The sequence below is a fragment of the Lepus europaeus genome, chromosome X (genome assembly GCF_033115175.1).
Source record: "Lepus europaeus isolate LE1 chromosome X, mLepTim1.pri, whole genome shotgun sequence".
Taxonomy (NCBI): Eukaryota; Metazoa; Chordata; class Mammalia; order Lagomorpha; family Leporidae; genus Lepus; species Lepus europaeus.
This window is the reverse complement of record NC_084850.1, coordinates 70594265-70618525: the sequence shown is the minus strand read 5'-3', so window position 1 is coordinate 70618525 and position 24261 is coordinate 70594265. Positions and strand designations below refer to the sequence as shown.

The window sequence follows — 24261 nt, the reverse complement described above, 5'->3', positions numbered from 1 at the left end:
ATTCTCATGGGTAAAACAAGTGAAATAAACAGCAAAATTGCATGTTATTTTCACTCTGAGGCGAAAGAAAATGTTTATATTTGGAATGTTTACATAACTTGAAAACAATTATTACCAAAATATCCCTCTTTTTGGTTTTATTTTAAAATAGTTTAAACTTTTATACCATAAGTGATTCCTCTGTATAATAAATTCTGCTTCATATGTTTAATCTTTTATATTCAAAGAAATATTCATAAATCTTTCCATTTATACTATATCTGGCTCTTCCTACTCTAAATTCTTTGGTGCAGATTTGAATACAAAAGCAATTTCCAGAACTCATTATGCATCCTATTTACAAAAAGTAAGAATTCTCTGAGAACCAGAATGCTGATTCTTTTTATGAACATATCTTCTCTATCACAAGTCCTAAAATGACCTACTATTAGGTGTGCATAATGGATAAAACTATTTTCTAGCTTACATCAAAAAACAAGCCCCCTACAAGACAAGTGTCTTCCTCTGCTACATTTCTTCAGTCCATTATCTCCTTCATTAATCACATTCTATCAACCCCTGACACTGAGTGAGCAGCTTTGTTTCCAGATTGTGTGTTACCCTTTCACATGACTAACAGGGTCTTAATCTATTTCTTTTTAACTCCCACAATTCCTATCATCAATGTCAAACTGAAGAACCACATTTAACTTGGAGTTTTCATTAGTACTTACCTTTTTAATGTACTCTTTAGTATGTAAAATATTATACAAAGCAGAATATGAACTATAAACTGTCCCTAAGAATAAAAAAGTAATTGAATGGCTCAATTCTATTTACACCCTAATTAAAAAGAGCAAGAAAGATGGTCTGAACACAAAATTATTTTTATGTCACTTATCAAATTTCTCACTTCTAAAACACAGTACTAAATAAAGTATTATATTTAAACTTAACCACTGTATTGTTTCCTATTTCATCGATGTATTGGTATATATTTTCCAGCGAAAAACTCCTTTTGGGATCTTCCAACTCTCAAGCAAATACCAATGGGTACAATACTTTCACTCTTCCTTTAACACACTGAGCCTTAAAATGTCAGCTTCAGGGGGCTGGTGCTGTGACATAGCGGGTAAAGCTGCCACCTGCAAGACTGCCATCCTATATGGGCGCTGGTTCCTGTCCCATGGGTGCTCCACTTCCAATCCAGCTTCCTTCTAATGGTCTAGGAAAGCAGCAGAGGATGGCCCAAGTGCTTGGGACCATGTACCCACATGGGAAGCGGACCTGAATGAGGTTCCTGGCTCCTGGCTTCAGTCCACTGTGGCCATTTGGGGAGTGAAGTAGCAGATGCAGGATCTCTCTCTCTCGCTCGCTCGCTCTCGCTCTCGCTCTTGCTCTCTCTCTTTCCCTCTCCTCCTCTCTCTGTGGCTCTGTGACTCTTAATTTATTTCAAATAAATAAATAAATCTTAAAAAGTCAGCCTTCAGGATCTTTGTACTTATTATTCCTCCTACCTGAACAATCATTCTTTACATTATTTATTCAAGTTCAAATGCCACCTTGTTAGAAAGTCCTTCCCTGACCACCATGGTTGAAATAGCATCCTAAATTTATTCTCGTTTGTTTTTCCTGCCTTATTTTCTCTATCACCATTTAACTCATGACTTTGCTTATTCATCATCTGGCTTTCTCAAGTCTAAGGTAAGTGTGATCTTGTGTTGTTCTTGTGCAGAGAACAAAACCTAGCATGTAAGTCATAAATAAGTATTTTCTAATTCATATACAAATAAACTTCAATTTAGTAAGTTGCAGTTAGGCACACATGACAATTTTACACAATACTATAATTTAAATCGGTTGGTGAATGACTTTGTCCCTGAATTCCCAGGTATTCTTAATCAATCATCACTAGGCACAGTTCCTGAAAAGGTAACACTTCGTGCTCCCTTTGTTTGGTCTGGTTGAGATATCAGGCCATATGATACTCTAGAACCGGTATTCACCTTCCTGACCCCGCATTCCTTGAGTCCCATAGGCTTCTTGGATGATTCACTCATCCCACTCATTCTCCTTTTATCATCAGTCCAAGTCTACATTCTCCTCAAGTTGGTGAGATAACCAATAAATTGCCACTACCATATACTATTCCAGAGGTGCGCAGTGAGAAGGCAATGGTATGAAAACTACATTCGACTCAATCTAGGCATATCATATCCAAAATGCAGAAAATCAAAGAAAAAATATTGATAGAAGTCAGATGAAAACAAACAAATAAATAAATAACCTTACCTATAGAGGATCAAACGTAAAAATTACCCTGACTTCTCTTCTGGAACCTTGCAGCAAGAAGAGAGTGGAGTGAAGTATTTAAAGTATTAACAGAAAATAAAAGAGCCTATAATTCTGTATCCTCTGAAATAATTATTCTGAAACAGTGAGGGGTAAATAAATACTTTCCCAAACAAAATTTGAGAGAATCTTTTACCAATAGACATACCCTGGGGAAAAATGTTAAAAAGAGCATCTCAAAGAGAAAGAAAATGATATAGGTAGAAACTCAGATCTCGATGTATAATGGAAGAACATCACAAAGGAATAAGTAAAATCAAAATAAAAACTTTTATTTTTCTTACTCTTACTTGATCTAACAAATAAATTGGCCCAAAATTATAACAAGAATGTACTCAGTCATAATAGCTTATAACTAAATGAAATTAATTGAAGTAATGACACAACAGATGGGAAATGGAATTAGTAATGTTTTTATAAGCCAGTTATATTATTTGTGAAGTGGTCTAGTGTTATTTGAAAATAAATTTGGATTAGTTCTAAATATAGATTCCAAACTCTGGAGTAACAACTAAAAAGAGAGGTATAATTAATATGCTAAGAAAATAGAAGAGGTCAGGGTTTAGTGTAGTGGGTTTAGCTGCCGCCTGCAGTGCCAGCATCCCATATGGGCACTGGTTCAAGTCCCAGCTGCTTCATTTCCAATCCAGCTCCCTGCTAACGGGCCTGGGAAGGCAGCAGAAGGTGGTCCAGGTTCTTGAGCCCCTGCACCTATGTGGCAGACCTGGAAGAAGCTCCTGGCTCCTGGATTCGGCCTGGCCCAGACCTGGCCATTATGGTCATTTGGGGAGTGAACCAGCAGATGGAAGATCTCTCTCTTTTCCCCCTACTCCCTCTCCCTCTCCCCTCCCCCTCCTACTCCCCCTCCCCCTCTCCCCACATTCCCTCTATCTCTCCCCCTCTCTGTCTGTAACTCTGCCTTCAAATAAATAAAATAAATCTTTTTAGAAAACAGAAAACAGAAGAGAATGATATGGAATGTTCACTTAAAACCACAAAATAAAGAAAAAGAAAGAACAACAAATAGGAAAAAAACTAATAATATAGTAGGTTTAAATCCAACCATGTAACCAATCTCCTTAAACTTCAACCTGCTAAATACATCAATATAAAGACAACGATTGTCAGAGTGAATCAAAAACAAAACCCAACTATGTGCTGCCTACAAGACTTACTATAAATATAAAGATACTTGGAAACTAAAAATAAGGGGATAAAGACATACCATGTTAACACAAATTAAAGGAAAGTTTGAGGAGCTATATTAATTTCAGACAAATGAGACTTTAGAAAAGAAAAATTATCAGGAGAGATTGACTATTACATAATGATAGAGGAGTCAATTCTAAGAGAAAACGTAACAATCCTTAATGTGCATGCAACAAAGAAAGCATCATTTGAAGCAACAGGAAATCAAAATACTTGTGACAAAAACTAATAGAAATGTGGGTCCAGTATTGTGGCATAGTGAGGTTTAGCTGCCATTTACAACATGAGAATCCCATATTTGAGCACCCCTTCAAGCCCTGACTGTTCCACTTCAAATCCAGATCCCTAATGCACCTGGGAAGGCAGTGGAAGTTGCTCCAAGTGTTATGCCCCTAACACCCAAGTGAGAGATCCTGATGGATTTCTGATCTCATGGCTTTGTCTTGGACCAGTCCCAGCCTTTTCACCCATTTGGGGAGTGAACCAGTGGATGGCAGACCTTTCTCTCCCTCTCTCTTTGCCTGTTTAAAAAAAAAAGAAAGAAAGAAACAAGGAAAGAGACATATTGACCAGAGAGAGAGATCTCCCCTCTACTGATTTACACCCCAAATGCCTACAAAGGCCAGGATGGGCCAGGCAGCATCTAGAAGCCTAGAACTCAATCCAGGTCTCTCATGTGAGTGGCATGGACCCAACTACTTAAGCTATCACCTGCTGCCTCCCAGTGTCTGAATTAGCAGGAAACTGGAATCAGGTATGCACAAATCAAACCCACTCACTCCAATATAGGATGCTGGTATCTTAACCGCAAGGCCAAGCATCTATCCCTTTAGTAAGGAAACACTTCAACTGAACAAAACCACCAATCATCAAAATATATATCTGTAGACTACTTCAATCAGCAATAGAAAATTACACATTTTTCTCAAGATGTCTTGGAACACTCAGCAATATAGACTACATTATGGACCATAAGAAACGCATTAACAAATTTAAAAGGATATAAATTATATAATGTCTGCCCTCAGGCCACAACAGAATTAAAGTAGAAACAAATAATTTAAAGGGTTGGAAGACCTCCAAATACTTGAAGATTATACAATACACTTCTAAGCAGATATTTAAACATATTTTGAACTAAATGAACATAAAAATACAACTAAACAAAATTGGTGGGATATAACAAAAGCAGAAATATACTGGAAATTTACAACATCAAATATACATATTATAAATGAAGAAGATATAAAATCAATAGTCCAATTTTCCACCTTCAGAAACTAAAAATAGAAAAACAAATTAAACTTAAAATATTAAGAAAGGAAGTTATAGACTAGAACGGAAATCAATGAAGTTGAAACAAGAAATCAATAAAAAAAATCAAAAGCTGATTCTTTGAAAAAAGTAATAAAATCAGCAAGTCTCTGGAGGGAATAAAGAATAAAGAGAGAAGACCCAAGTTATCATGAGACCAAATATCAGAAATAAAAGAGAAGGTTTCATTGTACTTCCCATGGGCAATGGGTATTATAAAGGAATGTTGTGAACAATCCTATTCCCACAAGTTTGATAAACAAGTTAAAATGGACTGATTCTTTGAATGACACAATCTGTCAAAATTCATAGAAGCAATAGATACTCTGAAAAAACCTTTGTGTCTATTAAGGAAATTGAATTTATGATTAATACCCTTCCAAAACAGAAAGCATCAGACCCAGATGAGTTCACTGGTGCGTTCCACCAAACTTTTAAGGAAGAAATTCCATCAAATTTTACAATCTCTTCCCTAAGGCAGAAACAGATGGAATATTTTGTAATTCATTCTATGAGACCAGCAGTACCCTTATATCAAAACCAGAAAATAAAACAGGACAAGAAAAATACAGACCTGATCTGTTAATAAAATATTAGCAAATAGAGTCCAAAAGTGCATAAAAATAATTATACACTGCAACCAAATGAGATTTATTCCAAATGTAAGGTTGGTTCAATTTTTTTTTTTTGACAGGCAGAGTGGATAGTGAGAGAGAGAGACAGAGAGAAAGATCCTCCTTTGCCATTGGTTCACCCTCCAATGGCCGCTGCGGCCAGCTCATCTCGCTGATCCGAAGCCAGGAGCCAGGTGCTTCTCCTGGTCTCCCATGCGGGTGCAGGGCCCAAGCACTTGGGCCATCCTCCACTGCCTTCCCGGGCCATAGCAGAGAGCTGGCCTGGAAGAGGGGCAACCGGGATAGAATCCGGCGCCCCAACTGGGACTAGAACCCGGTGTGCCGGCGCCACAAGGCGGAGGATTAGCCTGTTAAGCCACGGCGCCGGCCAGGTTGGTTCAACTTTCAAAAATTAATGTAATCCATCATATTAACAAATTTCAGAAGAAAACTATTAAAACATATCTTTTCTCTATTAAAAAATATAATGCCAGGGGCCAGCACTGTGGCATAGCAGCTAAAGCCACCACCTGCAGTGCCAGCATCCCACATGGGCACGGGTTCGAGACCCAGCTGCTCTACTTTTGATCCAGCTGTCTGCTATGCCCTGGAAAGCAGTCGAAGATGGCCCCAGTCCTTAGGCCCCTGAACCCATGTGGGAGATCCAGAGGAAGCTCCTGGCTCTTGGCTCCTGGCTCCTGGTTTTGGATCGGCGCAGGTCTGGCCGTTGCAGCTATTTGGGGAGTGAACCAGCAGATGAGGACTTCTCTCTCTCTCTCTCTCTGCCTCTCTGTAACTCTGCCTTTCAAATAAATAAATAAGTCTTTAAAAATAAAATATAACACCTCAGGTAGAGGGAAATGGACCTGGGTCTGAGTTCAAATTTTTCCCCTGGAATTTAGACTTGAATAGGATAAAACAAAAGAGCTGACTGATTTTGACAAAATGTGGAATACTACTAAAGGGTTCCATTTATGTTCCTTGAAATAAAATAATGGTTGATAATTTTATGAGAATAATTTTCAAATTGTTGTTCAATAAAGATTCCAGAATTATGGTACAACTTTGTGGAAGTCTATAATTCAGAGGACTGTTTGCATTTCATAAAACATTGTAAACTTAGTAAGTGTTGATTAATGAACAGTAGATCTGCCTCATAGCAATTAAAGAAGATAAGCATATTAAGATATTCTAGGGGAGGATGTTTGGTGCAGCAGTTGAGATGCAGCTTGGGACATGCCAAATTCCAGATTGTAGTGTTTGGATTTGAGTCCTGGTTTGGCTTCAAATTCCAGCTTCCTGCTAATGAGTGCCCTGGGAGGCAGCGAGTGATGACTTAAGTAACTAGGTCTGTGCCACTCACATGGGACAGCTGGATGGAGCTATGGGCTCCTGGCTTAAGCCTGGTCCAGTCCTGGCTTTTGTGAGTATCTGGGGAGTGAACCAGTAGATGCAAACTCTGTGTGTGTGTGTGTGTCTGTCTGTCTTTCAAATAACAAGAAAAAATTTTTGAAAAAAAATCGCAAAATACATCTAGTAGTACTTCAAAGTCAGCCAAGGCTAGTTCTCTCATAAATCATTATGGAATAAAGATACTCACAAATTAAAAATGTTCCAAATTGAGGGGAAATATTTCACTTCTTTCTATTATTAATCCCTTGTAAAAACAAATGTATAACCAATTAATGCAATTTTATACATGCAAAGAATCACTTATTTTAAAAATGTTAGTTGAATTTCTTTAAGAATGAATGTACAGGGGCCGGTACTGTGGTATAGCAGTTGAGGCCACCGCCTGCAGTGCCAGCATCCCATATGGGTGCCGATTCAAGTCATGGCTGCTCCACTTCAATCCAGCTCTCCGATATGGCCTGGGAAAGCAGTAGAGGATGGTCCAAATCCTTGGGCCCCTGAACCTTCATAGGAGACCCAGAGGAGGCTCCTGGATCCTGGCTTCAGATCAGCTCAGTTCCAGCTGTTGCGGCCATTTGGGGAGTGAACCAGTGGATGGAAGAGCTTTCTCTCACTCTCTGCCTCTGTCTCTCTATGGCTCTGCCTTTCAAATAAATAAATAAATAAATTTTTAAAATTTTTTTTAAAAAGAATGAATGTACAACCTTGCTCTATCATTCCTAGCCAGTTTTGAAAGTGGAATATACAAATTCAAATTCTACTAATGCAGATTCATTTATTTACAATTCTAGTTTCATCTAAATTGCAAATGTATTATCACCTAAAAATTAATCCAAAATAGTCCCTATTTGGACATGCCAAACTAGAAAAAGTAGGTGGGAAATTTTTTTGAAGCCACACTTTATCTGATGTACAAAACCATAACATTTGTAACTGACATTGGCTCTGACACAATTCAAATTTAAGTTTTAAGATTCTACTATTTAATTTCAGTTTCTTCTAGTGAACAAATAAAACTAAAATTCAAATGAATATAAACTTGAAAATATGTAGGTTTTCAATATAAACTTCTGACCATTTCTGAAAAAACTTCCATTTAATCAAAGTTTGTAAATTTTCAAGCCAAAAGCCATTGATAGTTATGGAAAGTAATTGCCACAACAGAGGCTGGAGTTAAGAATCTAAAAATAGTTCAAAGATGCATAAAATCAGATAATGAGTGACAACTCATTTACTCACATGACATTTCTTTCATTTAGCCCTCACTGACAAATCACATTTTTTTACTAAAGTTGGTTTGAAGAGAATTCAAGAAAAATACAAACAACAATGGGATGAAGGGGCTTGTATGAATACACATGAAAAAGAGAAAAATGGGACTTCTTCATAAATAATGAAGATAACTTAGGAGTTCCTGCAACTGTACAGATTTTAATTTTGTCACACAAATGAGATTATATAATAAAATGTATCTATGCTTTTACCTGAATCACAGAAATAAATATGCATACTATGATGGACAAATGAGCCATCAAGATAAATGACATCTTTTATTCTGGGACAGATGGAAAAAATATTATACAGCAAACCAAAGAGTACATTGTAAGAGAAGTAATTACTATAATTTTTAAAAGTAGGAAAACATTATCAGCAAAAATTATAAAGTGTTAGTGTCTTTCATATACATTTTAAAGCCTTAAAATGTAATCGATCATGGAAATAGAGAGTAGAATGGTGATTACCAGAGGCTGTGTAGAGGGATGAATGGGGAAAAGAAAGACATTTGTCAACTGATACAAAATTTAACTTAGGGCGGGAGTAAGTTCTAGTGTTCTATTGCACAATACTATTGTTATTATTATTAGTATTATTATAGTGTATATTTCAAAATTGCTAAAAGAATAATATTTTAAATGTTTTTACAACAAAGAATTAATAAATATTTGATGTGATGGCTATGTTAGGCAGTTTGAGTTAATCATCCAAAAATGCATCAAAAGTCATATAAATACATGCAATTATTATTTGTCAATTAAATAAGATAACATTCAAAATTAAAACAACAAAATATTTCAACTAATTGTAATTATGGACTATCCTTTAAAAATGTAATTCAATGAATCAAATGCTGCATGTCAAAAAGCACATTTTTTTCTTTACAAATATTGACCAAAACATCAAAGGCATTAAAAATTACAAACTGCATAGTACAGATACAGTTAATAAATGCCTTCATGTGTGTCATGTCATTTGATACTACAGATTAAGTTCCATGAACATTATACAGCATTCACATGCCAGTTCTCACAAAGATTTGACCTAGGAGTATGTATAAATTTTTCTCTACACTGCTCAGACCTTCATTGAAAAATACACAAAAATGTTAATTTTTCTTCAAAGTGGGTCTTCTTAATACAGTAAATACCTGATAATCTGCCTCCACTAAGAAGGTAAATTGAAGGTTAATTTCTACCCTAATATTGCAAAACAGTTTAATTACCTAACATTATTGCAAAATAAAGACATAGAAAGAACTTCAACCATTTATGAGTATTTTTCATCACAATTGCAACCTGAGTTGTTCCTCCCATCAAACCATCTATCAAAGCAACTAATAACTTGAAAAAGGAGCATTATCTCCTTTTATTTTCTCTCCCCTTGCTCTAACTAAAGCTCTACCTAGCTCACTGACTGGTATGCAGAGGGTGAATAACAAAAAGAAGGAAGAAAAGGAATGGAAGGTTACAAATAACTCCTAAGTTACTGAAAATTGAATTACTATTTTCTTACAACTGGGCATTATTATAGTTGCACATACCCCAAGACTTAACCTGGATAATATGAGACACTTAACTTATCAAAGAAATCATAATACTATATATGAGTTTACTTATATAACCATATGGACCTAATCAGGAAAAGTTTTGCTAGATATCACTAGAAGAAACAACAGCCTATAATTTCATCAACGAGAGCTAGTTATTTCTTCCCTCATTTTTATATATGTATAAACAGACACGTGTTCTTTTTGTGTATTGGGCATTGTCCTAAGGACTTTACAAATAACAAAGCTTTTCATTCTCAAAACAGCCCTAGAGGTAGGAACTAATATCATTATCATCAATCCATTTTACAGATCAGGAAACTGAAATACTGAAAAGTTTGAGCAACTCATCCAAGACCACATAGCTAGCAAGTAATGAAGGCAGGGTTACAGTAGTATATATAGCCTGGCCTTTCTCTGTCTGTTTCTCTCACTGTCTAACTCTGTCAAATAAATAAAATAAAATAAGATTATAAAAAAATAAAAGGGGGCTGGCACCATGGCTCACGTAGCTAATCCTCCACCTGCGGCGCCGGCATCCCATATGGGCACCGGGTTCTGGTCCTGGTTGCTCCTCTTCCAGTCCAGCTCTCCGCTGTGGCCCAGGAGGGCAGTGGAGGATGGCCCAAGTGCTTGGGCCCCTGTACCCACATGGGAGACCAGGAAGAAGCACCTGGCTCCTGGCTTCAGATCGCCGTGGCACCGACTGTGGCGGCCATTTGGGGGGTAAACCAACGGAAGGAAGACATTTCTCTGTCTGTCTCTCTCACTGTCTAACTCTGTCAAATAAATAAAATAAAATAATTTTTAAAAAGTATGTACAGTCTGGGTCAAGCATCCATATTTTCAACCACCATGCTATGTGTCTTCAAATTATGATTGTAATGATCATCTCCAATTTTCTGATGGCATAATTGTGTTTTATAGTGTTTATAGTTTCATTTCCATAAAGTGATTCAAATTGACAAGCACGGCTCTTAATTAAAGTATAACTCTCACCTGGTCAAGCAAGTGTACAAAATTCTGTAAACCTAAAAATAAAACTCCAGATGGAGAAATTTCATAGATGATTTTACAGATTTACAATGATAACTTCACAGGCCAAAGGCAAGCCAGGCCTCCCTTACCAAAGGTTTCATTCTGTAAATGGGATGTATCATTTTGAGTCCACAATGAATAGTGTTAACAGGTAATTCAATAATTAAAATATTTGCTAACAAAAGAATCTTTCTTGCATATTTACAAGCTTCAGATAAATGTTATTTTTCTCAGTATAGAATTTCTTATCCTTCCTATCTTTATCAAAGTGAATACAGAATGGAGGGAACCACATAAGAGGATTTATAAATAACAGTAACTCTCTTTGGTCATAGTGGATTACTGTCTTTCAATACCAGGGGAAAATGAGAACACTTAGCTTATTTAGTAGCATTTATTTAATATTCTACTCTGAAAGCTGTTTAAACTTATAATATTACAGAACCCCCAAAACCAGTTGGAGGTGTTGCTATAGAACCCCCCAAACCTGAGTCTGCTTACCCGACACACAGAAAGTCAAACATCTATTGGTTACTTCTCAGGATCCCCCAGACGTTAGGGGTGAAGGTTCTTACAGATTGAAACTGGGACAGAGATGAGTATCGTCAGCTTGTATTCAAGTTCCTGATTAGTCAGGCATGTTTCTGAACTTCCTTGTATTAGTGATATTGTGCTCTTCAGGGAATTTTTATGGTGGCCAAGTGGGAGTCATGTGGTGGTTACACTCTGCCCCAGACCTGGAATTTCCCTTAGAAAACCCCTCCAGAAAATACTGACCAACAGGGTTATATCTATTGGAGAAGCAAATTACTCCTTCAGTCAAGTGATTAGAACCTTTTAGGGCCAGCTGTATCACTGGCTCAGCACAGTGAATTCCCTTTGATCCTAAAGGACAGGCAAGAACATCTTGGTCTAACAATGCTAGTCCCAGGGGTGTCTTGCCCATGCATTTAAGGAAACTTGAATAGATGTTTGGTTTCACCAACAGTACAAAGTGTCCTAGGAAGATAAATATCCACTGGATTCCTTTTTGTGCCTATATAAAAATCAAATGGAAAACAAAACTAAAACAAAAAGCCAGTTAATTTCTTATTGCTTAACTGTTCCAAGATTTGGATACTCTTAAGATATTTGACATTTCAGCTGACTTTTGGCACTTTGTAGATTTATCTGATGAGGCGTGTTTCAGTGGCAGGCAGCAATGTATCCTGGGCATGCTTGTCAATCCAAATAAAAATAGTAGATAGATTTCTTTTTGTTGAAATGAGTTTTCTCTGGACCTTAAACTTTTCCTCTTTATTATAAACTTGAAAGTCTTGAAGGAATAAATATATTTTTTCACAGAAACTATAAAAATCATAACTATGGGAAATTCATCTTCATGTTTCTGTTTGCTGTAATGTTCATAGTCTTTGATGAAAATTGCATTAATAAAGTAATACTAAGTATAGAAAGATAACTATGCGTAAAGATGTTCGCTGCAATGTTATTTATAATTCCATAGAATTGGAAAGACTTTCAATATAAAATATTAGATAAAAGATTAAGAAAACTATGGCAGGGAGTGGTACAGCAGTTAAAATGTTTCATAGGACACCAGCATCCCATATCTTAGTGCAGAGGTTCAGGTTCCGGCTCCTCTTTTGCTTGTAGCTTCTTGCTAATGTGAACCCTAGAAGGTAGCAGATGGCTCAAGTAGTTGAGCCCCTGCCAAGCATGTAGGAGACCTGGATTCAGTTGTGGGCTCTTGGCTTCAGTTTGGCACAGTCCTGGTTGCTTCAGGCATTTAGGGAGTGAATCAGAGGATGAGAGATAGCTTTCTGCTCTGTGGCTGAGCATCAAGCAGCCTATCAGACACCTGTTATTCAGGCCTAGCAGCTGCAGACAACTCTTTTGCTCCCAACCACTGGCCCTGCCCTGCTGGTCAGTGGTTCCTGCTAAGGCCTTCAGGTTCCACCTTTCTGAGAGGCCACTGGTTATGTCCACCAGAGTATCTGCCACCTGCTCCACCCCTAGGTGTTCATAGGTCGCATAAACTCTCCTCCTCAACAGATCTAGACTTGGTCTTCCCTCCAAATGCTGTGTTATCAGTGTCCCACGAATGCCCCACTGTCCTCTGACCACACTTAGAACCTTTCCTGCCTTTTTGTAGACCTTTTCCAGCAAGGGAAGCCAGAACACACCCTTTCTCTGAAACTGGGAGAAGCAGAGTCTCCCTGTAAGACAAGGCATAGGGTCATCTGTGGTCACCTCCGCCCAGTGTCCAAACTGCCAAATTCAATAGGTCAAAGAGCCATCATACATCTGGTTGGACCAGCTGGGCTGTCCTGGAGTGATGATCTGGTGTAGGAGGTGCCCACTCTTTTGTAGGGCAGTGCACACACACAGGAACCAGCAACTCCCCCACCTCTAGCAGCCCTGCCCTTGCTTCAGCTGTCCTTCCACTGCGTTATCCGGAAACAGCAGAGCATGCCACAGATTTTTGGAACCATGTCCATGTAATATCCTCTTGAAACTGGGCCAGCAGTGCAGACAAGTTGAAAAAGAGCAAGGAGTAGAGGCAGGGACTAACTCTCCAGCCAGCATCAGCCCGATTGCATCTTCATTATCTTCCCACCTGTAGCTGGTAGGTTCACAGTCCCAGCCTCAGAGGCAGAGATGGCCCACCACTTCTGTCCCCCTGCCTGTCCCTGTCCTTTAGCCTCACTGGACCGGCAGGTACTGATCAGCCGGGGTGCTCCATCTGGAGAAGTGTTCTTTTAATCCTAACCCTCTTATCCAAATGTGATCATAGAAGATTTATCACAAATAGAAAAATCAATGCTACCTTTATAGGTTTAACTTTATGAGTTATTTAAACAAAAGTATAAAATCCCAACAGCTGTAAATTCCCAACAGCTACTGTATACTTGTGATACAAGTTAGATAACCACTGTAGTCCTGATCAAATAATCTAATCATTCAGAATCTAAAATTTTAAAAGACTGTGTAAGTGATATTTTTATTCTCATTTTGTATTCAATGTATTATATTTTATTCTCATAGCAGAGTTATTACATATGTTATGATGCTATGGTAATGTACATGTTACAACAGAGGAGCTGAGTCATTTATTCAGTGTATGGAATTCATATACACGTAGTTGAGTAATTTTGTTTATATCACTAAACTACTTATGTCAATCATCAGGTTCAGTTTATCAGATCTTTCACGTTCTCAGTTGGATACAAGTCCTCAAAAGCTTACATTATACTTCCCTATAGTTACTGACTACGTTTTATGACAAATTTTGTGATAATTAAACCCATTTGAACACAACCCTTTACCTAAGATATCATTTGATTCATTTTGATTTTTCATCCATTTTCTTCAATTTGCTTTAAAAAAAATGTTCCAAATATCACACAATCTATTACTTTATCATTAAATAATTCAAAAAAACACATTTTGCTAAATAATAATGAATCCAATTTTCCAAGGCACAAAAAATTGACAAAAGGTTGGCTAAAATTTGTAGATCATAAAAACCATCTTGATAAGAATGTGATTTTGCTTTCTGCAGCTTCTGGCCTCTCCTTAGAGAAACTATAAATCCATAAAGTATCACTATACATGATTACTTTGTTTCGATTATTCATGCTTAAGCCTAAAAGGCAGAGAAAATTTACTCAATGAAATCAATAGATAAATACAGATAATTTCAAGTCAATGAACAGTAGGGCCTACTCACAACAATAAGAGTTAATGCTTATAAAGAAGAGGACATGCTCTGTGGTTGAAACTTTGAGTAGGCACATCAGCTAAATTTTTTGGGTAACAAAAAGTAGATCATATTCTCAACAGTTTCATAAGACTTCTATATGGCATAAAATAACCTTCACATCCTTTTTATTGGTTGGAATAGAGAGATTGTTTGAGTCGTATATTCTATATTAGGAATAGAGTTGAATGATCAGGAGAGTGAGCAGAACCTTTTCTGTGGTTATTAGTCTTACATGTTTCATTGTTTGAGAATGTGAATTAGAACATTCAACAAAAATATGACCAGTACTATGATGGGCATTTTCAGTTGGCCATAGGAAATGCAGTTAGGCCTAAGACAAAGCTAATCCTTACCTCACACTCACTGAGGAATTGCCAGATTTAGATATGATTGAATTAAAACACTTTGGAAAAGCATTGTCATATAGAAAGAAATACCAGGTGAGTAACATGCAAGGGGTCTTTGAAAAGTTCACAGGAAACAGATATTATCAAAAACTACATATGGATTTCAAACGTTTTGGCACCAAGATAAACTTATATTTTAATTCCATTTCCATGAACATTTGGAAGCACACACACATGTAATTTTAAATTTTCCAGTAGCTAAACTTTTAAAAGCACAAAGAATCAGTGTGGTCTTTCACATTCTTTTAAACCTACTAATTCATTAAAACCCAGTGTGTGTTTTACACTTACAGCCTAGCTTTATTTGAACTCGCAACATTTCAAATACATAGGAGCCAAATAGGACCAGTGACTACCATCTCAGACAGTGAAAGTATAGAGCTTCACAATACAAGGGTATAATACATACTATAATATGTACTACATACCTATGTGCAAAAGCATAAAACCAGAAACTGTAAAAAGAGGTTTAGGAACCCCAGTCACATTGGGCTTAACTTCTTCCAACCTTGCCACAATATTCATAAGTTGTAGAAAATCTCTCACTAGAATTCATTGAAATCAAATGGGTTCCATAATATTCTGTTTGACAATAATCTATATTTGTTACAACGCTGACGTGAAGAAAATCCATATTTTCCTCCACAAAGGACTTTCTTTATTTTATTATATTTATCTTTATAAAATTATAAAAGTTCTACATTTCAGAAAAGAAACAGCATCAACTTAGAAATGCACTTCAGTCATTTTATTAACAACCATGTGAAGGCCTTCGGGAGACTTTTTCTTTAATTTATAGTATTAAAGGATTAGAACTTCATCACTCGTCCAAGCACATATAGGTTGCATTTGGAATCAGTTTTTACTTCATGCCCCAAGTACTTTATTTCTCCCAAATCAAGATCAAAATTTATTTATTTCAAACTTGATGGGAACAATCTATAGAAAGTATGGAAAAAAATGAAATGAGGAGGAAAAAAACAAAATTGTGCCAGGTAGAAGTGAATTCACAAAAAGAGATTCTCTAAACAGCTTTGTTAAGATTTTGATATTTGTGCTCATCAGAAAAAGAGTAAAAATGCTTCCTCTGCATTCTTCCAAGTCAATAAAACATGGAATTTTATAAAGGGCAAATTCAGAGAATATCTAAACTGACCTTTATACATTCTGCAATTTACATACACCATATCATGCACTACAATAGGTGCAAAAAATGCAATGAAAAATCAGGTAACTCTTGCTTTGAATTAATGGGTCCTGCAGCTACATAGTTGGCCTTTATGTCTCTTACTCCTTATTTGCATAAAAAGTGAAAATAATGTATATACAATTCTATAGCAGCTATCGTCTTGGTTACTGAAGTTTACCACTCAATAATGTGCTCAAATTGTAAAATGCCGTGAGAAAAATAACAAATTTAAGGGTCAGCTTCCATAATAATGCCATGCAAATTGTCATTCAAGTTGAGTTTATTGAAGATTTTAATACAACTTTCCAAAAATTAACATGGATAGACAAAAATTCTAAAATTCTAATAGATATTTTATCTAATAGGTATTCTAATACCTATTAGATAGATAATAAGTATATATCTATTCTAATATCTATTAAATATATAATATTATACTATCTATTATATTATCTCCAATTCTAATAGATATTTTCAGTTGCTTGCAGGAATTATATTTGAAGAATTAGAACAGCCCATAAACTCAGAACATCACCAATAATTATTAGTCATCCATTCCAAGCAAGCCAAATAAACAAACAGGCATTAGCAATGGTGGCTCTTCTAAAACTAAAAAATATTTTAACAGCTGAATTTAGTGACCTTTGGGAAAATGTGCAATTATAAATTTTCATGCATTTAATAATCGGTACTTATGCTCATCCCTTTATTTGAATTTTGTAAAGATATTTATTGAAGTGAATATACATGCTATCAATTTCAAAAGCTACTATTTAATTCTATATTTTCTACCATTATTTGAGAATTTAGACATGACATTTAAGCTAATGCTATTAATTCACAAAGTTTCAAAGACAGCCTCTAATAGTTCTATTTTATCTATTTCCTTAATTATCTGAGTTCAACAGTCTTACTGTAGTTAATATAAATATAATTGCAAATCTTTAAATATTTTAAATAGAACATGCAGTCTCATGATCTTTAAATAATATACAAACTTCTGTTAAAGTGAATTTGGATTTGAAGTACTCTCAAAATATTTTCATTCCTAAACCTAAAAAGCATTCAAGGTCAGTTTCGGAAATTAAAGAAAACTTATATTACTTCAATTTTGCTTTCTAAAATAACCCTCTGACCATCTAGTTTTCTGGGAAAAAAAACACACAGACACTAAAAAATCCAAATATATATATAAATTTTCCCTTACATTGACAACTAGGTCTTTTGAGTCATTTTTCTCTAGATTTAGTTGTTTTTATTTCCATTTCCTGAACCAAGCCCATAAATATTTGACAGTTCATTCTTACAGATAATATATTTAAGACTTTTCATTTATATTTGGAAAATTAACTTTCATGACAATCATGGTTAAAGAAAAATTTCTTTTTATAAACAAATTGTTCTTAGGGCTCAAGAATCAGTTTTAGCTTCAGCAAAGAAAAACCTAAAGTTTAGGGTGTTTCCAAGTAATAAGGCAGCGATAGTCTGAAGCTGTAGAAATACTTCTGAGACCACAGAACAACTGCTATACATAACACTTATGGTCCAGAATGAATTTATCATTAGCACAAAAAATCCATCACATACTCAAACACAATTTATTTCATAGAAACAAATCACTGATAAGAAAAAATACCAATTTTTTTTTCCTAAAGTGGGGGAATGAATCTTCAACAGTTTTCTATTCATCAGATCCTCAGATGTTGACTTTACAAAAAATTTGAAAAACTTCCAGCATTATTTCTGGGGAAAAAAAAATCTAAAACCTGCATATCTCTCTCTCTCTCAAACATAGGACAATTCTTTGTGAACCAATTACAAGGTATGATCCATGTCCAATATTCAACCAATCCTGGACTTCAATCTATAGCACAGTGTGTCTTTAAAGATAAAGGGCAGACTCGCTAAGGTAAGAGTAAATTGCTCTCCTAAGTTATTAAATGTAACAAAGAGCTCCTATCATTTGGATTGACTTCTTTTGAATCATGTAAGTGGAATCATCAGACAAAAGAAATAACAAAAGAAAACTGACAAAAAAGGATGTATTCTAAATATTTTAATACTGTGCATTTTGGCAGATAGTCACTTGCTAAAAGGGATCTATATTTTAAAAAAGCAAATACCTCAGCTCTTCTGGAGGGTCTAAAATGGATTTAATTTGTTTTTATTAAATGTTTCTCTAGTTTCTTCTTCACACATTTCTGTTTATTTTCATTTTTTGTCTCATTTGGTAAATCAGTGAAAATATTCAAAATGTGGAATGACTTTAAGGAGATTCTGTACTTTGTATATTTGGGATTAGTCTGAAAAGCAGGGTAAGAATGATAATTTTACAAATCAGCATTCTGGTGAGTATTAATGAATTTATATACTGGAACCATGATGACAAGAAATTTTCCTCTCTATTTTTAAGAGAAGGCTGGAAGTAGGCAGAGAAGTAAGGGTATAATTTTTTTTTTACTCTGCAGACATGCATCTAGGAATGGAATAAATTATATTTCTTTATAAGTTTAGGAAAATTCTTCTGGGTTAGGAATAATTACAATACAAATTTAGCTAATGAATTTTCTATGTGATCCTCCTTGATGATTACACAAAAAGCTTATAGAGTAACACTCTAGAATAGCATAGCCAAATCAACCCTCAAAACTGATGTTTTCATAAGTAGACAGAGGCAGCAAGCCAGAATTGAAGGAAATAGCTATGGCTACCAAAGTAGAAAGAGGGCACACACGGAGTGGAAATAAAGATCTGATAGGTGCATATGAACATGTAATGTTACCCCCATTAATAGAAATTGCAGCGGCCAGCAACTTCAATACTATGGAAAAAAAAATGCTTTGTCCACCTAGTTTATGCATACACAAAGTCCATATCGGTTAGAGGAAAGACTAGCTCCACGTTCACTATTCAATTCCATGCTTAGAATGTTTACCATTTTCAACTCATAACATTTTTACTTAATTGGTTCCAAAACATCAGTTTTCTAAACATGCAGTTTTAGTAACGCAAGCATTCCTTTCTACCAATTTATTTCTGAACCAGTCTTTCACCTATACATCCAGAGTGGGTAGTGAGAGAGAGAGAGAGACAGAGACAGAGAGAAAGGTCTTCCTTTGCCGTTAGTTCACCCTCCAATGGCCGCTGCGGCTGGTGCGCTGCAGCCGGTGCACCGCGCTGATCTGAAGGCAGGAGTTAGGTGCTTCTCCTGGTCTCCCACGGGGTGCAGGGCCCAAGCACTTGGGCCATCCTCCACTGCACTCCCAGGCCAGAGCAGAGAGCTGGCCTGGAAGAGGGGCAACCGGGACAGAATCCAGCGCCCCGACCGGGACTAGAACCCGGTGTACCGGCACAGCTAGGCGGAGGATTAGCCTGTTGAACCACGGCGCCGGCCTCAATGGTTTTATATTGTCAGGTATCCTTTAGGTGTTGCTGTTCAACAGATCATTCTGCAATTTAAAAATACTTCTTGAAGTTATCACCATATTAAGATCATTTGTGCGACATTTACTTAGTACAGAGTAACAGGTAAATAGGTAAATACATGCTTACTGAATGGTATTTAATATGTCAAAGACAATGAACCTTATAATTATCACTTTTCTTTTATACACAATTTCCAGAGTGTCAGGTTATTTCTGAAAGTTTTATGAATTCTTTGAGATTATAGGGCTGTATAGTAACTACTTAAGTGAAATAAGAATTAACTGATGATTTGAAAAAGTTCTTTGCTATTCAGATTTTGACACGTTATGAATATAGTCTGTGGTCAGAACTCTGGGATAAGCAAAGCACTGGTTTTGAGCTCTTTATAGGCCAATGATTATAGACCATCTCCTAACATCTGTCAGCTCCCCACAATGGCCCACCATTGAGAAAAATGGAGAATTAGATGAGATAATATTTACTTAACTGAAACAAAGAAAAAATTATATATATGCACATATATTTAAATATTAAAATGAATATCTTATATAACAGATAATCAGTTGTAGGGTAGACACCCCATAAGTGTTATAAAATGTTCCAAATGAGGAGATGCTATTATCAACAGTCAACTTCCTCTAGAAGAGGAAGGAAAACTATGGTCAAAGAAGGTAAATAATGGAATTGGAATATAAAACAAACCAAGGACAAACTAATATTTGAAACTATCTTAACAGTTGATTAGGGGAAAGAAAAGATCAAATAGAAACTCAGACCTGCAACCTTTTCTTCCTGTAGAATATTTATTCGACTACTTTAATCATGCATAGTATATGTGTTAGTTCCTTTCTGTCTGGCATTAATTTTTAAAAAGTTCCTTAATTTTAAGGATGTCATATCCTTAAATACCAACAAAAAATAAACCCTATTTACTCAGTGAGATTTATTGTTCCTCCAATTTTCACTATAGTTCCTACAAGCACATTATTGGCAAAAAAATTTTTTTTTCAACTTCATGCTGGCCTATTGCCTCAACTCTCCCCAGGGGCTTTCCCTCACTTTGTGTGTTCCATTAAACTACACATCTATTTACATAGCTGATGTCAATGATAAGAATTTAAGTATTATAAATGTTACCCTATATGATTAGGTCTTATTTCCAATACAACCAGCTAGAATAAACATATGGAATAATTCTTCCATATGTTTCAGAATTTTCTCCCTCTAGCTAAAATCTTTGCAATATTCTAAAAATAGAAGTGTATTTAACAAAGGAAAGTGATAGTCATGTGGCAAAATGTTTTCTTAATTAATTTAGAAATTAGTTACATAATTCAATATTCTATGAAAAGATTTCCAGTACCTAAGCCTCATTTTAAAATAACTTTCTGCATCGAAATTTTGATTTTTTATTTATTTTTTAAAAAGATTTATTTATTTATTTGAAAGTCAGAGTTACAGAGAGATCTTCCATCCACTGGTTCAATTGCCAGATGGTCACAATGGCAAGGGCTGGGCCAGTCTGAAGCCAGGAGCCAGGAGCTTCATCTGGGTTTTTCACATAAATAACAGGGGCCCAATCATCCACTGCTTTCCCAGGCCATAAGCAGGGAGTGGAACAGAAATGGAGCAGCCAGGACTCGAACCAGTGCCCATGTAGAATGCCCATGTTGCAGGAAACAGCCTTACCTGCTATGCCACAATGCCAGCCCCGATATGTTCTTAGACAAGAAAGGTAAAGAAAATTCTTCTACCAGGTCCTAACCCAAAGAGCTTCAACATTTTTTTTTTTTGCTATCTTACCAGCCAAACAGAATTATCCTGAATTACTCAGATGTACCTGTGATTTTTCATCACTTCACTCTTGCTTATGCCATTCCTTCTACCTAGAATATCTTAATCCCAATATACCCCTCTTCAAATCAATCACACATCAAGGTACCACTGAAATACTATGTCTTAAATTTATCAGCCACTAATAATACTAGCATGCTTGAGCTGTTCCTCTTAAGGGACTCTGATTAGTACCATCTAAGCCCTGGGGCTGCTTTAAAGAGCCAATAAGGCAATATGAATTAAAACACTCACTAAATTATGAAGCACTACACAGTTGTGAACTATTGTTGTAAGCACTCAAAACTATTTGCTGGATACATGAATGAAAGCATCTGCTCATAACCATAAAATATTTTCTTAATCCCTAAGCTTTATAAGGTGGTGCCATAAAGTTTACATTTATAGTTTGCAATTTACTTATTCTTAAAAACTGAGTGCAAGTGTATATTATATTGTGTGCATTTATGCATGACAAATGGAGAGAAAAGGAAAAGTCTAGAAGAGAAACATATATTTTATGCTTATATAAGTGGGTGAAAATTAGCTTTCCACTATCAGCTCCTAAAAACTCCTACATAATATATTGTTATTTTTATTTTTCTTTGGACTTGACTCATTATGTAAAAAGTCACAAAACCATTTAAGGGCAGCATACAATATACTAAGCTTCTTTAAAATTGTTCAAAATGTTCTGTGTGTAAAAAAGTAAAATATGATCAAAATTATTGAAATGTAACAGAATTCATAGGCTTACAACCTTTATTAATTCACGAATTAATGAAGCAAATAATTTTAAACGTTTACAATTTCTTGTGTTCTTTCAATTTTACATAAATGTAAATGAGGAATATTATTATTATTATTAACTTCTGACATTAAGCAATACACTTTAGGTACATGTGAATATGATTAAGGGTTAGACAGAGGGTAAATTTTCTGTAACGCAATTATAGCATAAAAATAAGCTGCTGGGAAAATGTGACAGGTTCTGTTTTTTGTTCATGTAAATGTGTTCTATTACAAAAAGAAAAATGCTTGGGCACAAATACATGTACAGTACTTGTGATTTTATTAGACAAGGCATAAACTCCATGGAATATTTTAAAGAAGCCCTCTCTAAAGATGCTAATTTATAATTCTGTAAAGAAAAGAAAGTGTGCATTTCAGCGTGTGTCATAAAAATTTATTAACAGTCTGCCTCCTCATTTATGCATCACAAGACAATAAAATCATCAGTGATGTTTATTTCTGGTCACAAGAAAAATATCTTATTCAGGGACCTAGAGCATAATAAAATGTGGACACATAGAAAGTGCAGTTGCTTATTTAACTGGCATATGGCACTGGCACCATGCCTTCACTGATACGCCATCATCGAGGTAAATATGATTGACTGGGCTATTTTGGTTTATTTCCGAACTATTTTTGTTCTTTAGTGGGACCTGAAGCCTATAGGAAAACTGCATGGCTAAGGATGTTCCCTGCAGGTGAGACTGCCTTTTATTGAATGCAATATGTGTCAGGCCTCACCTAATCTCCCAAATGACCCTTCAAGATAGCTGATATTTTAATTATGCAGTTGAGGATACTGAGCTCACAGAGTTTGAGAAACTTGCTGCAGGTCACAATATCTAGAATAGTTAGTGGATCTGAACTAGGATTTTTCTGATACCAAAGTCTATGCCCTTTCTATTAGACTCTGCTACCTCTGGAAGCTGGGTTTCATCTGTAAGATCTTATGTCTGCCTTGCTTCAACAATCAGGAGATACATACAAAAAGCAGTTACTTAATGTTGTTACCATTCTGTATAATTTTCTGAGACCCCTCCAACAGTAACACTTTCATAAAACTCCAACTTCACAATGCAAAAGCAAACCTTAAGAAAGTTGTCCTTAAAACAAATAAGTAAATTAGAGGTTTTCATTCTCACTTTGCTGGTGAACAGATAAGTCTACATCTCTTTGCTACTATTATAAGCAGAAGTGCAATTTGAAGGCACTCTATTAAGTAACAGCAAGCTCATTTATAATAAACGCACAAACATCTTGGATAGTCTTATTTTTAATGCCATACTTAAACTGCAACAAAAAACACACAAAGACTTCAATGCAACAAATCCCAGGTAATGAAACCAGACAATAAGTGACATGAGACCGTCTACTACTAAAGTCAATTTTCTGAGCTGTACTCCCACCCTACCCATTCAGTCTCTCCAGAATTTACACTAACCACTAATTTCTTCAAATAAATACAAGGTCACATTTATCTTCAACTCTCTGCAGACTTTTATTTCAGAAACAAAAGAAGAGAATTCCATATATACAGTTTTGTTAACTTCTAAACCTATGCCCTTTAGTTTCCCACTTTTTATTCATTTTTCTCTATTTCAAAGTTACAGTTCTCATTTTGATCCTCCACCTGCTTCTTAGTAAGGAGCAACAATGTGTTGTTTGACTGAAAACCAGGAATCTAATCAGAAAGGGATTGAGGGTCTTGAATATAAAAGGAGAATAAAACTAATGAGCCCATTTTCATTTAAAGAGGCAGGAATATTTTCTCATATACATGAGACATTTTGCTAGCTTCTCAATGCATCAGGTGGATAATTCTCCCAGACATCCCCTAACAATACCTTTCTGGTTAGAGAAAATACTGTAATTTCCCTCCTGGTGAAAATTCTGGACTAGAGCCAGAGTACAGTGAGAGCCACAGATTTCCTCCAGATGAAGTTTTGTGATGAGTACAAATCACTCTGGTGACGTGTTTGTTTTTTTAAATAAATTGTGGAGAAATTTTCTTTAAAGTATTTTCATATGATGCAAAAACCTGACTGCAAGTGAAAAGAACTGGGGACAGGAGAGACTGACAGTGAAAAAGGACATCAAGAAAAACTAGA

At 35.7% G+C, this 24261-nt stretch overlaps 1 protein-coding gene across 1 annotated transcript in view; it reads right to left on the bottom strand.

The window, feature by feature from the left end:
• The window catches only part of DACH2 (dachshund family transcription factor 2), a 551788-nt gene that overhangs the window by 329187 nt on the left and 198340 nt on the right, over window positions 1-24261 (bottom strand). The gene's annotated exons all lie outside the window — the stretch shown is intronic.